The sequence below is a fragment of the Diabrotica undecimpunctata genome, chromosome 4, assembly GCF_040954645.1.
Source record: "Diabrotica undecimpunctata isolate CICGRU chromosome 4, icDiaUnde3, whole genome shotgun sequence".
Lineage (NCBI taxonomy): Eukaryota > Metazoa > Arthropoda > Insecta > Coleoptera > Chrysomelidae > Diabrotica > Diabrotica undecimpunctata.
The window spans coordinates 546,746-565,086 of record NC_092806.1 but is presented as its reverse complement, the minus strand read 5'-3'; positions in this window follow the sequence as shown (position 1 = coordinate 565,086).

The window sequence follows — 18,341 nt, the reverse complement described above, 5'->3', positions numbered from 1 at the left end:
ATCCATGATATTTTCAGAATACGTCGGTAACACCACATTTTGAATGCTTCTAGGTTTTTAATGTTGGATTTTTTAAGTGTCCAAGCTTCAACCCCATACTAAAGGGTGGAGAAAATATAACATCGAAGCATTCTTATTCGGAGCGATATATTGATATCGCGATTACAAAAAAGTTTTCTCATTGTATTAAAAATTCACCGTGCAATTTCAATGCGGCATCTTATTTCTTTTGTCTGATCAGTATCTTCTGTGATCAATGCTCCAAGGTATTTGTACGAAGATATTTGTTCAATTTCTGTATTATCTAGTACTAGTTATATGGCACCTTTATATAACCTGCATCGGTTATAATGCACCTTTTATCAAAGTGGGATGTATTTACAATATCCTTGAAAGCTTGTCGAAAAATGATATTATTTGTTTGTTGCTTATTAAATTTACAAAGGCAAGTATTTATAAAAGGAGGTGTTCTAAACCATAGCAGGGATTCTAATTTTATAGATGCAAGTGTTGGCACACGAGTTGTGGGATCTGTGGGATTGAAAGTATATATCTGGGCGAGTTTATGAGTCCAGGTCTCGGCGAAGTCAGAAGATTAACTACAGGGTTAGTCGGATTCGACGAAATTCTGCTAACATAAGGTGTACAATAGAGACTTTTAGCGCGACTGGATCGAAATTATTACAAGTGGTAAAACCAAGTATAAACGGTGATTTCGAGACAGATTCCCGTTTGAAGAACATCCATCAGATTAGAATTAAGAGCTCGATTGAGAAATACCTCCAATGGGGAAATGTTACGGAGCAAAGTCAGTGAGTATCTAAATGAGTTAAAAAATACTGAGACATATTCGGAACATTTATTTAAGTAATTTAAGACTACAATATTATAAATTTATTTAGTTATATTGACCGATACCCTAATATACGTCATTCCACGATTAAAATAGACAGCAATAAAGCCGAAATTACCGATGCAAGTAAATTTATTAGATCTCCCCTGTTCGATATTGGACACCGATATATTAAACACCTTATTAGGCTACCAAAAGTGACGTTTTTGTGCGCCTCCCAATGGCTCGTCGTTGACCGATCAATAGAGACGTCGTGCTTGGGAAAAGTGTCATGTGAAACAAATAATACAAGTCCGTCAGATCGGTCGGCCGTTCGGCCGGCGGTCAGCTAGCCATATACTCGTACTCGTATTATAAGGCCGGCTGCGGATGCGACATTATCAGAATGAGTAGTATTGTTCTGTTATGTTACTGTTGCATAGCAAGGAGTTAGGAAATTGTTGTCGCCAGGATAAGCGGAAACGCCAGTTTGGTTTGCTAGGAGGATGTATAGTGCTTTAAAAGACAAAGCGTGTGGAGAGTAAAAAGGACCATAACAAAAAATGTTCGCATAATGAATTTCTACAAACAGTATCTTTACATTTCACTCCACGTTTTACTGTACAGTCGAGTCTTGCAGCTTTTGTTTTTGGTCATGTGATTGGGTAGTCGATAATTTATTTTTGTTATATCTGTGAGTACATTTATCAAAATAAAATGAAAGTTTAATATTTTTAAGTCGAACTGATTACAGAATTCCATCAATTGATCTGACCCGTTGATTATTTCTTCTCTGTATTTTCCTACAACTGTGGTATTTTCCTGCAAGGTCATTCTAACTTTAAAATAAGCTACCACTATAATATCTTGATGAAATTTTATATTACTGAAGTAATGTGAAAAGCTACAGTAGCACTGATTTTTGGTTTTTACTCCATTTAGAGCTAATTTTTCTATTGTGGTAGTCTCAGTTTCGAAGAAGTTCTGTTAGATACAAAACTTCTTGTAATACTTTGGGAGTAAAACTACATTTTTTTGTTTTTATGTACCAGTTTTAAGGTGCCAGAAACTCACCTTCTACAATGCTATACACTGCTGAATTCTATTTCTAAAATCTTGGGATCCAGTAGACATTTCTCAGAGTTTTATTAGAATTTGGATATCGGTACCCACTTTTATTTTCACGACCACAAAATTATTGTTTTTTCCCACAGTCTTAAATAACATTCAATAGACTTTTAAATAAATGGTCAGTTTTAATTTGCTTCCTTTGTATAATGCGGTGTCTATGGCTGCTAAGCCATTCAAACCATTTTTACTTAGGATAACCTTTTGTCATTCTTATGAATAATTTTCTTTCCAGTCTATAACTTATGGCAATAGAATCCATAACGAAAATATTAGTCGGGAAATATTTAATTAAAATTGGGAAGTTGTAAGACAAATTAAAGACAAATGAAGAAGCAGCAGTTCTCGTTTATAAAAACAACCAAGTGCAATTTTTATCATAAGGCAACTGAGAGGAATAAAGAAACAAGCGCTCATATGGGTGCACAATAAGAAAATAGGCCCCAGTAAGTGTGTGAAGATTGTGCGATTGTGGGATGTATGTATGGGAGCATTTATTTAAGTATTACGTAACGTAATTTTTAAAGATTTTTGACCCCCCTACCCCCATGTAATTCCACCCCACCCCCTAAATAAAAACGTTTCGTAACACCCAAGTGACCATTTTTATTTAAAAGTAACAATTTCGTTTATTGTCTAAAAAAAAACAAAATTTGTTTTAATTTTTTAATGTTTGTATTTTGATAATGATTTCCCAAGTGGAAATTGAAACGTAAATAAACTTATTTTAAACTTTAATTGTGGCTTATTCCCATTAAAATAATAAAAAAAAATAATATCGAATGCATATATCGCAAGTTAGATACGATGTTTTTCATTAAACTATATGCGTGATAATTCCATTAAAAGAATTGTTTGATCAATTTTGGCACTTGCATTATTCAATGAGTAAATTATTTTGTCCAGTAGTCAAAGCAGCTTTGAAAAAAATTCAATCGCATTACCTTGTATATTTAAATTTTGATATAAATATATATTTTTTCTCATCAAATTTGATATATCGAAAGTTTTTGTTAAAAAGTTTTTGAAATATCATGAAGTAGTTAATAAACAAGTTATTACCAGTTAGTAACTTATTCATAGAATTTTCAATACATATTTAAACATAGAAAGAGCAAACGACGTTCTTATACACCATTAAGAAGGACTAGTGAGATAAATGTGGACAACTAAATCGGACAGCGCCATTCTCTCTTAAAATATACCAGCAGTTTCTCCTTTAACTGCCGAATATGCTGCGAATATAACACCGCCAAAGTGTAGGGCAGTGGCAGAACACAAACATTGAAATTTAGTTGGAAATTTTACTACCACAAGATAATATAATTTGTCCTTCATCGTTCTAAGTTGGCTGTTGATCAAAATTAAACAGCTTTTATAACTACATGAGAGCTGCCACGAAAAGTAAAAATTCTTAGGGAACTCAAATTACGCTATTGTATACACGCTAGTGTCGGTAATAAGCGATCATAAGCCCAAATTTTTGTAATATTCTACTTAAGGATGTTTTACTCGTAAAAACAATCTCTTTAGCCTAGAGCTCATTGATCAACGCTTCACAGGTTAAATGTTTCTATAATAAGTTATTTATTTTAATAAATTACTGTAAAATGTTATGTCCTACCCGTAATTCTCAACAGAAAGTTATTTTACTTACTATCCGGGTACATATAATAGGTATCTTCTATTTCGAATTGTGATTTTATTGCCCTCAGGTAAATCAGTAGTTTTTATTTTTAAACGAGGTCTGCTTTTTCTTGCAGAAGATAAAACAGGATATTTTGTTTCTTTTTCGTATATTCTATACTGTTTTTCTCTCCAATTTAAGTGCAGTTACTACCCTCTAAAACAAAAGTTAAAATATTATCAATATTTTTAATTGAAATTAAAAAAAAAGCAGAAATAAAAGTTCCTAATTATAAATATTTTGTTATATAATAAAGTTGGCAAATAAATAATAATGATATAATATGCTTGTCGTTATTAAAGCTTTATAATAGTGTACATTTGAAAATTATACTCTTTTTACCTCTTAAACAGGTGACAACGGTTCCAACGGTCTCCCTTTTTTTTCTTATTCAGAGCAGATACTCGATTAAATTTAAAACGAGTTTTTGTGAGGTAAAAGTTTTTTCAGGTATAATCTAAAAAAAATCAATAAAATTCTGTCTTTTTGTCATTTATTTCACTTTTTCGGAAATTTAAACAAACCATTTCTTAACTGTGTGAATGAGGTTAACTTTGTATGTAAATTAATAGCGAGATAAAATACACTTACCATAAAATTTTAAACTCTAATATAAAATTAGTTGTTAAAAACAGCTAAAAGCAGTTGTTTGTGAAATATAAATAACTTATAAATGCAAACACCGGACAAAAAACAGTACAAAATTCAAAAAACTGACAGCCACAATAAACAAACCAGAAACGTCACAAATTGTACTTCATCCCCAAGCATCTTATTTGTAGCTATCTCTTTTCTGTAGCTAAGGCTACAGCGTTCATAAAAATAACATGTATCTTTACTAATAACAGGAGGTAGCTGGTTTGTTTTTGCTTTGATACGTGGAAGACAATGATGCTAGATAAAAAGTATGTGTTTTATCTTGCCAAGTATTAATGACGGGTGAAAAAAACATTGACTCGACTGTATATTGAGACGTTACATTGCTTAAGAAGGTATGTCATTCGCCTATCTCTTTGTTGCCGGTTACTTTGTTACAAAATTGCTTCTTAAGATCTCTGGCTGAAGAAAAATACTTGATGATCTTCCCTTTTAATTTAGAATCACACTATTGATTTTTTGTGTTTATTTCTGATATTTTGATCTAGTTTGACAGAAAGGGGTTTATCTAATAATCCATTAAAAACATACTATGTGCTGGTGGAAGGTTAAGAAATGTGCTTAGAACTAGGATCCACTCAAATCAAAAATATTTATAATTTTATCTCGGTGTGAGCGTTGCAAGTGACTGCCGGAATACAAAAGAAATAGGAACTAGAATTGGACAAGGTAATTCAGCAATGCAACTGAATAGCATACCTTGAAATAACCACATCACTAAGAACACGAAAGTTAGGACAGAAAAAAGTTATTCCACATATGACTCAGAACTTTGGGCAATAAAAATAAAAAAGATTTCAAGGATTGATTCTTCGTCATTGGTTTGTGACATTAAATTGCTGATTATTAGCGTCTTAAAAACTATGTTATATAATTTTCACTCGGAATATCCCTTATATTTTTGTCTACATAACTGGAATGCTTTTATTCTTGTCTTTATTTGAAATATTTTTGGGTATTCATCTTTTTTAATACAGCAAAAAAACATTATTCGAAATCTTCCTCATAATCCCTTTCTTGGAAACCCTAACGAACTACGTCACTGTGATTAACAATGCTGCATTGCATTACTGGAGTAACATAAAATTAAATGAACCACGTTAAAGCAGAATTTAATAGTGGCAACTGCGTTGCCACAAAGATTTGAGAATACGAAACTGTGTGCAGGAGTGACTGAAGATATTAAAACCAATACATCATTTTCTTGGCATACGGCAACGGAGCACCGTTGATACGGTAAAATCAGATCGTAAAACTTAAAATCTCTTCTGAAAGGATCGTTATTTTAAAGGCATGTATGATCTTTTTTGTTACTACACGGCAAGAAATTTGGATATGTTAAAATGCTGCGTTGCCACGTGATTTTAATGGAGGATATTTAGGATATTATTGTTCAAATTTTATTTGTGCTTCCGAAACAATTTATAGTGTTTCGTACTTTGTGCTATTAATAAAATGAAAATCGTTTATTTTACACATTTAATCAAATTGCTAAAGTAATTAGATTTATTGATGATGTTGATGTTCTCCTAAATCATCTTTCGCAAATTTGTCTCTTGCACACCTTAGACAGTATCATCTAACATGCATCCAACACAGCGATAGCTCAGTCTTGTCCTCTTGTCCAGGCTTTTAGTGTATTTTCCTCTTCCAATATACTTTTGTTAAAGTTCTTCTTCTTATTGCACCGTCTCCTTTCAAAGGCTGGGGATCCAAATGGCAATTGTAGCTTTAAAAACTGCACTGCAACTGCACGATAGATGTCTGTAGATGACCGATCAAACCATCTCTTTAGTTCTTTCAGCCACGAGTTCTGGCGTCTTCCAACTAATCTTTTGCCTGCACTTTACCTTCCAATATGATTTGGAGTAATTCACATCTTTCACATGTCAACGTATGTCCCAAGTATTGTATTTTTCGCTCTTTTAATTACGCTGAGTAATTCTTTTTGTTTACTCATGCGCCGATGTACCTTACCATTAGTAACTTTTTGTATTCATGGAATTATCAGCATCCGACTGTATATATACATCTTAAAGGTATCTAATATTTTTTCTGTTTCATTCATTGGAGTCCATTGTCCAAGTTTCACAGCCATACAGCAAAAACAGCTGAAAATATTCTGAGCTCTAGACTAACCTTCTAAGACTTCGATTCTTGATAGGATTTCTTTTTTTTTTAATTACACTGGCTGTTTATATTTACCCCCAAATATTTTATGAAAGTTACTTGTTCTATTATTTGTCCTTTGGCGTACAAATGTACGTTTTTTGGTATCTTATGGTATCCTATTTGGTATCTGGAAAATACTAGAATTTTAGTTTTGGAAATATTTAGATGTAAACCGAACATTTCGGTATGAAAAACTACCGCATTTATAATATTTTGTAGTTCTTGTACCTTTGTTGCTATAGGACGGTATCATCAAGGTTATAACCTCCTGTTTAAGCTCTTTACCTCAATTTTTTGTCGTTTTCGTCGTTATTCTGCTTTTTTTTACTTTATTCTTTACTATATTATATTCTTAATTGCTTCTTCACTACGAACTTCTATTACTATATACTAGTAGGTAGAACCAGTGCGTTCTACCACTCCTGACATATGGAGGAAACAACGTAAAATAGATGTTAATGCTTGAAACAAGCTTTATGAATATACTAACAAACGAGCAAGTTCGTAGACGAGCTGGTCTGAAAGATATTATCGAACATATTACCAGGCAAAAATGGAGATGCATGACCAGTTGCAAGAATTAAAGGCGACAGGTGGATCAAAAAAAATTGCTTAAGCAGCCGGAGAAGACCCCAAAGTGATGGACCGACGACCTCTAAAGAATTGTGACCAATTTAAATAACCAAACAGGGTTGATTGATAATTATTATTGTATGTATCTCTATGGAATGACTTGCTTCTGAAGAAGCTATCTTACAAGAATAAGTGTAAGTGTAAGAGTCTCCAAAAAGGAGATTGTCCAAATCCTTAACAGAATTAGTTAGGCGGGACACCAAGGGGCACAAATCTATGATTAATTTTATAGTCACTAATAGAAAAATCCACCCAAAGCAGATTCTAGATATACTTTAAACTCAGCCGACGCAGGGAGTGAACACAAAGCAAGAATAAGAATGAAAATAACAACAAAACATTTTCTGCAGGAAATCACCGAGGAAAAATTCAATGTAGAATCACTGTGGAACGACTCTACAAGAGAAATGTACCAAAGAAGGCTAGCATAGAAGACACAACTGAAACAAATAGACGACATCGAAGATATAAACGTGAGCTGAGAGAAAATTAAAAACAACATTGAAGAAGCAATAACAGAAGCTCTAGGAAAACAAAAGGTCATACTAAACAAAAAAAAAACAACAACAATACACCAAAGTTCAGAAAAGAAATATAAGAGAAATGTAAACTAACAACTTTATCAGAAGAACAATAAGGATTCAGATCCGAAAGATTCTGCGTAGACTCCGTATTTGTATTAAGACAAATCACAGAAAAGGCCATCGAGTCCAATAAACCAGCTTATATATGTTTTATAGACCTGACAAAGGCTTTCGATCGCATCTAAATCGAAGACGTCTTACACCTACTGTATAAAAGAAACATATTAATTAATATTATGAAAACATCTGTGTATAACCATTGTCGTAGTTATCCCTAGCTCACATTACGCATTTATAAACAAAACATGATCATATTGCATTATCCAAATACCAAAGGTATCGGAGGGTCATATTTTCAATTTTTTAAAACCAGTACCCGCAGTTTCCTATTAATGCCCAGCGTGTCGTTCAATTTAGGCGCATTACAAATTCTGAATATAAATTGATGTAATGAATATTATAAATATGTTGCATTATAACGTCGAGCCCTCAACAGGTAGTCGATTTAATTTGAATACAATGAATCTCCAATATAAAAAACAAGCAATCCCTTGCAGGGTGTTTATTTGTTAGCCGGTAAACAGTTTGAAGAGGAAGTCGAGTGGGTAGTTGTTTTAGAAAAATTAAGAAGGCATTTATTAGTTGCTTGGTTCTGGGTGTTCCACACTTTACGTATATGAATAATGAATTTATAATCAAAGAAAAACAACTGTTTACGGTAAGCTTTTGATACGGGTACCATTACAAAGAATAATGCTAATTGATTTTCTTGAATATTCGATAGATGTAATTTTACAAAGATTACTAAATTAATTTGATCGATTGGTTACTCTATTGTATAGTTTTGTCGCGTCATACTTAATCTTTCTATTATTGTCGTATATAATATCATAAGAGAGAAAATTTTCGTGAATTAATTTTGACAGTTAAATCGCGAGACTATTTCACAAGACAATTAATGCACCATATTAACGAAACATAATCTTTATTTATTTGTTAACAATTATAAATGTACAATTATTATAAGCTATAGTAGTTTGCCAATTCTTTTCTACCAAAGCATAATTTTGTGTATCATTAACCTGTAGCATTTGGGAACGCGAAGGTCCAGCTTCATTTGTTGTTTTGAGATTTTCGATTAACTTCCGATCAATCAAGCTGCAGATATGGTCTAAGAGAGGTTGCATTTGAGTGACTCGTTAATTTAATTAACTCCTATTTAGAAACACCTTTCTTGAACAATGCTGACACAGCTGAAGATCGATAAGAATGGTTTGTTATTTTATGTTTTTTTGTGTCTATTCCAATTTTTTTAGCTGACATTTTTGTCCACTTAGATACGGTGTTGATTCTAAGTGGACAGTTTTTTAATCAAGGTCCATCCTTCCAGTTAGAGTGATCGGTAAAAAAGAGTATGTCTGATAAAATCTTTGATCCCATTTTTCCATTAATTTCAAAAATAATCTAACTCGTAAAGAATGCAATCATTCGTCACTGTAATTGGACTACAGATAATGTTTGTTTTATTGGCTGATTTTTACCCTTTGAAAATTCTTCAGAACTATTTGCAGGTTGAGCATGGTAAATATGAATGCACATAGGATGCAATAGAAAACTTATTGGAAGATCCCGCTGCAGATGGGAAATATAGCACTATAATAGATGATTTATTTCGTAAAATGGTAGGACTTATAATATGGGAGCCCATCCCATCCTATACATAATATTATAAGTGCAACCAATAATTTTCCTAGTTTACATGTGAGGTAAAACCTCCTGCACTTATTTTTGATTTACGTTATCTTCTCGCTGTAATTAATTCTTTGCAATATAATACGTCAAAAGACTCTTCTTCGCATCCATAATTTTCTTTCGAGAAATCTACTTCTCAAATATCGCATCTGATTGTGTATAGTTCGTTAGATCAGCAATCCTCGACTTTACGTCATATCGATATAGTTCTCAAGGTGTTACCTAGATGTTAATGACCTTGGCAATAATGTATTTTCTGTTTTATATGTTGCGGTGGTAACGGCGAGTGACTCTTCCAAGACTACGGAGAACTCTTTAATGATGCACATCTCTCTGGACCTCAGGTCCATTCGAACCTTCAATCCATGTTCAAGGACTTTTCTTTGCAAGAGTTACATGATGGGGTGTTTGATGATGACGCTGCCGATACAGCTTCGCGTGGAGTTAATCGCGCAAAAATTCTTGTCGTCTCGTGACAAAGACAATTTTAAACATTTTATCAACTTAGATATTATAGAAATTTAGTATGTGTAGAAGCAACAAAATTTCTTTTTATTTTATCAAATTGAGTATCAGTGTAAACTTATCGTTTTTACTTTATACTCTGACTTTTCGTATAATGATACTAATATCGATGTGCATCCTGACAAAATTATAGGTAATCATTGTAAATTATACATATATATTATGTATTACAAATAACCACAACGTAAAAAAGACATCCAAAAAGTTGCATTGTATTACATTAACAAATTAAAAAAAAACCATACAATCGATACTTACATAATACGCTAGCTGAACTTAACACAAAAGGCACATAAATACACTAACGTTCTAATTCATAGAATTTAAACATTTATGTCAATAAAGTTACTTAAAATTCTTTCAGTTTAATTTTAACATTTAAAAGTATTTAGACATTTTTATTGTTAATAGAATAAAATAAAATATTCTCGAAAACACAAGCGAAACATAAACTCAACTGTCCGTTTAGTGGAAAACCGCCATTAGAGATACGATTATTATGTTTGTATAATTTCTTTTAGCAAATTTAGATTACATGTGATAGGATATATCCATTGGTTTTTTCTTCTTTATTCCCCAAGGCAGTGTTAAGAATATTTTGAATTGCAGTGGACCTAATAAAGTAAATACCTTCTTGGCCTTCTTTATTAAATTCTCTGAATAAAAAATTCTATAAAGCAGTTCTTTTCATTGGATTAATTTTACGAAGTAAAAGATAGTTATTTCGAGCGATCCTCGACAAAAGTAAACGTTGAAGGGAAAATCCTTTACTGAAATAACGGCAAAGCGAAGGAATACAAAGAAGACTATAACCTTGAAAAGGCTTTATATTCGACAAATCGTCAATTCCCTCGCAAAAACTCTGATCTTTCCTTATTCAGAATTGCTCAGTAAAAAGTCGAATGAACTTTTAAACTGTTTCAGAAACGAGTTGGAAAAAGTTGATACAGCGATATTTGACCAACATTTAATAAAAACTTCCTCCTGACAGAAGAACAATGAGTGAAAGAGAAAAAGAGAGGTAGAGAGAAATCTCATTCGAATTCCAAATTACGTTCGTCAGATTGTATTTAGCATACTTCAAATATTACAGGGCTGGCTTTACGATCAGAGCGGGATAGTATGTAGCAAAAGAACTAAAAAAATGTTTTTTTAAGGTTTTGTCTATCTTTTCTTATTTTATCCTTGTGTTATTTATTATTAAGATTATATAGATGTACTAGACATACAGTGTAAAGGCGATTTTAAGATATTAATTGTAGTAGATGAGCTCTGAAATATCAGTCAAAGTAAGGGAAGACGTGGACAGAGGCAATATCTTGTACTATCGCCAGTGTTGTTAAACGTCTACGTCTAACGTCGTAATACAGAATATCAGATTTTGCTATTATTAGAAACCATACATAAATGTGGGAGCAAAATTGTCTGTAAAAGCTTAAAACATTATGTCTTCCAGACAGTCCGAACTCTTTTCTGTAGCACCACGAAGTTTTATTAGAAATTAAATGCTCTGGGCAAAAAACTAGCCGTGGTTCAAGATATTTCTTTATATAAGATATTTAGGTTCTTCAATAATCTACTCTACTGACTAATTAAAGCTAATTAACTAAACCACATGATGATCAGTGTATACCACATGAGAAAAGAAAAAAAAAACGAAATACACTTAATAACCATACTACATCTGCTTTCTATAATTTTTGCCTTTAAAACAAATCTCGTTATATTTCATCTGATAGTTCTTGTTCAAACTTTAAATCTTCCGCTTGATGCCAGTATAGATTAATGATTTGTCCTATAATTCATCGTACAATCCAGCTGTTTTCAATACATGTAGCATTTTTGCATAAATATGTGTCTTCGAAAATTTTCAAAATAAGCAGGCGATGAATGGAACGACATGAAGAATCGAAAATTGCATTACATGGCATATGGGTTCATCTAGGCAAGAACTTTTCATGAATAATCCAAGTTTTAACCTTGTTTAAGCTATGGCGTTTTCAAGGAAAGGGCACCTTTTTTCCTGTGGAGCGAGGGGGTGTGGTAAACGTAAGGATGAATGCGTGTGGATTTATATAGGTGAAGTGCTAAAAAGTTGACGTTTAGAAGATAGCGTATTGTAATAAGGAGCGTACAAGAGGAATTATTGGTAAGCAAAACAAACCAAAGGGAGGTACTTCAAGGTGTTATCAGCCATACTGGGAACGGCTCTTAATTAGCGTTTTTGGCTTGCAGTTGTTAGCTGCGATATTTTATAGGGATTGATTCTATTAAATCAAAATACTCATAAGGAAGTTCGTTTCCAGTGTTATGTAGAAGTTTTGCTGTAGGGAATGGTTCTTTTAGAAACCCTGGTGAGTATTTGTCCTCGGCGATTGCAATGTGTTTTCAGTATTTGTTTGGCTCGGTTGTTCGAGCCTGCTGTAGTGCAAAGGACATACCTCCTGCTGAGGGATATGATTCTGTCTTTAATTGGTGTTACATTGGTTACTTGTTGTATGAGTGCTGACGCGTAGTCTCTGCGATTCCTCGTGCAGAATCTTAGAATTTTCCTTTCAGTGGCCATGATGATATTCATTTGGCAGGTATTAAGTGATGCGTAGATGCATGTCTTGTATTCGATTATGGGTCTTATGCAGGTTATATAGGTGTGCAATAGTGTTTAAGTTGACGTATTGCCCATTTTACCGGACAGCGCTGCCAGGAGTCTAGACCTCTTTCTTACCCTGTCTAGGGTGTTTTGTGTATGTCGGTATTCCAGTTGAGAATTCTGTTAAAATGAACTCCCAAATATGAAACCGAATTTCTGAGAATAAGTTGCTCTCCTAGTCTCGCTTTAGGTAGTTTTGAGCCCTTTCGAATACAGACATTTGTCCACGCACTCCAAGTGGGCCTGACGTGAGAAGCGTAGTGTCGCCAGCATACAGCAGAAGGGTTTCCGATCTATACTGAGGACGGAAGATGTCACTGTTGTAGACTTTGTATAGGGTTGGAGCAAGAATTGAGCCCTATGATATGAGCTTGTGGAGTGAATGGTGAAGATAAAGTGTTGCCAATTTTGGTCGGGATAGTCCGATTGGAGAGATAGGAATTCATTAATTTAACGAAAGTTGTGAGCAGTCCAAAAAAGTTAAGTTTTGCGATCATGCCTGTGTGCTAGACCTGGTCGAATGCTTTCTGAACGTCTAGGAATATGATTATAACGTGTTTTGTTGCTGCTTCAAGCAATTTATGTTGTGTGGAATGTCCAGCCAGTTTTATGAACTGCTTTCTTGTACTCAAAATACAAGTAAATAAAGATATACAAAAGACAGTTAAGATTTGATTTTACGTATAGTGCCTCTACAATTCGCTTAAACGTATTTCGTTGTAGCAGGTACAGCGACTGAGTAGAAGCCCTGATCGTGAAGTCAAATTTTTTTTCTTCATAGGAAGTAATAATAAAATAACTTCATACAGACGCATACTGCGCTATCTGAAAATAAAACAGAAAGTAGAAATCAGAAGATTTCTAGGTATTTGAAACCAAAATTCAGATTTTTGCCTAAATCTGTGCCTTCTACAATTTTCAGAAATCTTCGGATATCCACTTTCTGTTTTATTTTCAGATGGCGCCGTATGCATCTATATAAAATTATTTTATTATTATTTCCTTTGACGGAAAATATTTGACTTTAAATTCAGGGCTTCTGTCCAATTGATTTGGTAAGTCCTGCTAGGACGAAATACTTTAAAGCGTATTGTAGAGACACTGTACGTGAAATCAAATCTTATTTCTTTTCCATATAAATTTTGATTTATATCTCTGACTTCTCATACGAAAGCCACTATATCCAAACTGAGCATTACTTATTAGTTATTCTAATATCCTGTATGGTGTGTATTATTAACCTAATAATAAGGAGTATCCTTAAAATGAGAATTATTAGCACCACAGGCCTTATAAACTTCGATAATCTTGACTAGTTTCTTCCACTTTTTTAGTTCTTTCGTGAACTCCTTCTTTTCTTTCCATGTTCTCCTGCTTGCAGAGCTCTAAGGACTTTTTTGTGTTTTGGTATGCATAAAACAAGTATTAAACCAACCATCTAACTCTTTATGCCCCGATTTTCTATGTAATTTTGAGTCCCTATTAGCTCTACATTTTTTCTTCTGCGCCATTGCCCGGTAATCTACTTTATCACACAAGAAACTTTTCTCAAGATTTCTCTCTCCTAAATTTTTAACTTTTTTTCTTCTTTCTGTATGATTGACTAAGTTTCACATGCATACAACACCTTTGATCAAACTATTTTACCATAATATCGAGTCTTGGCTGCCCTGGATACGTTTTTTGTCTTCAATAGTGCATTTATTGATCCTATTGCTTTGGTACCTTTCAACAACCGTTTATCTATTTCTCTCTCTTCACCTCTTCCATTTTTAATTGTTACTCTAATATACTCCAATTCTGTGACATTCAAATTTATACGTTCTCTCATTCGTCCTTAGAGTAATCCATTTATTTTATTCTGCATTTTCCCTTTTTGTTTCCACATTTGGAAATGATTTTTTCTTGATTTATGGTAGACCATATTTTCTAGCTTTTTCAAATTTTGTGAAGGTAAATTCTATTCTTGAAGGTGTCAGAAATACTAAATCATCTGCAAAACCTATGCACTGTTGTCATTGTATTTGTTCACAATCGTGCCGCTTGTCTGAATCTTAGATTTTTTCATTATTTTTCTAGTACTACATTTTTAATAAGTCTGTTGACAGGATATCTGCCTGTTTCACTGATCTATTGTGTTGATCTATTGCTGATCTATTGTGTTTTATTTCAACGAGAATATCGTTTATTAAGTTTCTCGTTTTTCCATTAGGACAAATCCAAATTATTTAATGTACATTTTTATGATAAAATTGTATAATTGCTATCTTAAAGTTAGGTTTCATTAAAAATTCTGTTAGTTTTTTCATATTTTTTTTATAAAATTTTTTCATTTTTATTAAATTAATATAAATATCTTGTCCTCCTACTTTCGCTTTCATATCTCCCACGATCATTTTAGTGTTATCAGTTGTCATAGAATTTTATGTCAGTTGGCCATAGAATCCCCCAGGTATTTATTTGGTCCACCTATTTTAAAAAGAGTACTTTTTTACGACCTCATTTCCCAGTTGCTTTGTTTCTCGTAAGAACATTATTTCCATTCTATGGAAATCGCGTATTTCATCTAAATTTCTCAATTGTCTTTTCTCGTAGGTCCCATGTTACGTTCCATGTTTCCTCTTTCAATCCATTTTCACTTATCAGAACTTATTGTTCGGTAATCGCTGCACATCTGTGTTTTTTAATTGTGACCAAATTAGACTCAAGCATTTCAGTTGGTAATATCTCCGTGCCATAAATACTGTTTTACTTTTTTACCCTTGTAACATATAGACACTAAATATAACCTTACAAAAATTAAACCTATGTTAGTTTACAGTCCGGTACTGAGAAAAGGCCGCGGAAAACCACTTGAACATTATAAGTCGTCGTGCCGTGGCGTCGGTTTCTGTAATGAAAAGGGTGAATACTAATACGGAAAAAGTTTAGCCGTTACGGGGGTTCTACGCGGACTTTTAACAGTTCTTACCTAATTGCGTTTTTGGTCCCGAATAGCGTAATCGTTTTCTCTCTCACCGACCGCTGAACTACTCTCGTAAAAAAGTTTCATCCGAACTTTCGATCCGGGTTTGTGTGAAATTTGCTAGCACGTGTGATACGGTGTATTGTTGAGCGTGTTAACAGTAATAGTAGTGGTAATTGAAAATACATGTAAAATTTGGAATCGACTATTTTGCTAATTTGTTTGTTTTGAAGTGTGACAGTTTTATGCAAAAATAAAAATTCGTTCAATACATAAACAATATGATTAATTACTTTATCAAAAATCTGCATATATTTGTTCTTTATCGGTTTGGAACAATAGTACGACTGAATTATAAGTGATTTTTGGTGAGATGGCCAAATTTAAAAAAGGAATAATAACTGAAATAGTTACTTTTTTAAATTTTACTTTCCTTCACCATATACACGAAACTATATAGTCACGAAAATGTACATCGAACAAACTAACATATAAGCATATATGTTATAATATAATATAATTGTTTATTTTACATCAAGCATATTTTACATCCTATATTTTTTATCATCTGCATTAATTTTAGATGCTGTACTTTATAGAATGCCTTTTCGAAGTCCACCAAGCATGCAAATATGATTTTCTTTAATCACTGCATTTTTGCAATAGGATATTTAGCGTAAAAAGTGCCTCCTTAGTTCGCATAGCATTTCTAAAACAAAATTGAGTATCTTCGAGATCTTCTTTGCATTTGAGCCTAATTAGGTTGTGAAGTATTCTTAGCAAAATCTTAAAAGTGTGGCTCATTAGGCTAATTAATCAATATGCTGAGTATTTTCTAGCTTTGTGTTTTTTAGGAATTGCGACAAAAGATGGTCTTGAACCAGTATGTGGGAGTCAATGCAGTGTTATATATTACATTAAAAAGTTTTACAAAGTTTTGCTGGGTTACATTCCCTAACTACATTAAACTTTACCGACAAGTATCTCCCTTCAGGTGTTCTTTATACTTTTTTTGGTCTAATCTTCCCAGGAACTTGTAAAGCAGCAATTCTTCCTTAAACCATCAAATCATCCTATCAATCTTAAATTATGGTCTCTCATTTCGGCATCAGTTGCTATCACCCCTAAATTTCTCCTTATATAATAATTCTTGTTGTTTCTGTGTATGTTGAACTGTTCTGACATGAGCTGGTCTTATGACAGTTTTATAGAATTTTTATTTCGCTTCAGTTTCATTGGAATCTTTCGATCATTGAATATTAGCAACTTCTGGAGAAAGTGATTAAAAATTTTAAGAATCTTAAAATTTTAAAAGGAAGGGGTGAAGATTTTTGCAGGTGCAGGGTTTCGAGATCATCGTAAAGCTTTATTTTGGCACTTGGAACACTGATAGAAACTGATAAAAAAAGTAAGTTTACTATTAATTCTCGACTACATGATTATAATACCAAAATCTAGAGATTTCCTTAGACCATAACGTTTTAATAAATGGTAGAGATGTAATATCCTTCATAAAAATAGGTAGGCTTAGATGGGCTGGACATGTGTCAAGAGCAAATGAAAATTACCCACCCAGACGAACTCTATTATCGGTCTCAGTGGGAAATAGGAGTAGAGGCAGACCACAACTGAGATGGAGGGACGGTGTGGACGAGGACGCAAGGAAAATCGGCGCGGCAAATTGGCAACGATTGGCGATGAACAGAAACGACTGGCGAAATAGACTGGGGAAGGTCAAGGCTCAACTAGAGCTGTAGCACCACTGATGATGATGTTAACGTTTTAAACTGTTTTAAAACTTATAAAATTCAGCTGATACTTGTGCAACTATTTTCTGGGCGAATTAAAAATTTAAAATCACTCTTATTAAAATCTAAAATCCGAGTTTTTATCGTAGTATTTTGATTAGACAAAAACCAAATTAATATTCCAATTTAATTAAATACATTCTAATATATAGAAGTGTATTCTTGATTTTCTGGAAAAACCGTATGTCCAATGAAAAGCTTGTAGAACCCTATATAAAACATTGTTTTTAAAAGTTTGGAAGTCTTCCAAACAGTTTAAAATCGTAAGCTTGAATATCTAGGTCACTTAATGCAAAGTGACAACAAATATGAAGCATTACAACAAATATGCACAGATAAACCCGACAGAGAGAGTGTTAAAAGAAAAACAATTGCATAGATGAGGACATGGTTGTAATCAAATATTACAAATCTTGTAAGCGCCAATATTTTTATTCTTTTCCTAGTATTTGTTCTCATTATTTCAAATTAAAATGTTGAGCTCTCTATTGTATTCTTCTTTAATATAGTTATCGAATTATACTTACTCATATTCTACAAACTACTTCAAGGAACTATATTCAGTAATGTTTTTATGATAATAGTCTTTGTTAAAGTACACTATCGGCATCCGACTAATTCCTACTCGACAAGAACTTAGCGACGCTTAGAAATTGGAAATTAATGATCATGAGAGCTGCATAATAACCTCTTACACACATTACGAAAATTATCTAATGTGGTACATTATCGAGAAGTTATCTTAACCAGTGGAACACTTCTCGTAACTAGGGCAAGTAAATCTTAATGATAGTGGTAATGGAATTAGCAGATTTTGAGTACCTATTAGTTTTTCGAATATATAGTACTTTTAGAACCTGAAAGAACAATAAATAACTGAAAAAAATCTATAATGTAACAGCAAGTATTAAAATGTCGAAAAATATATGTGTTACACATTGCGGGGAA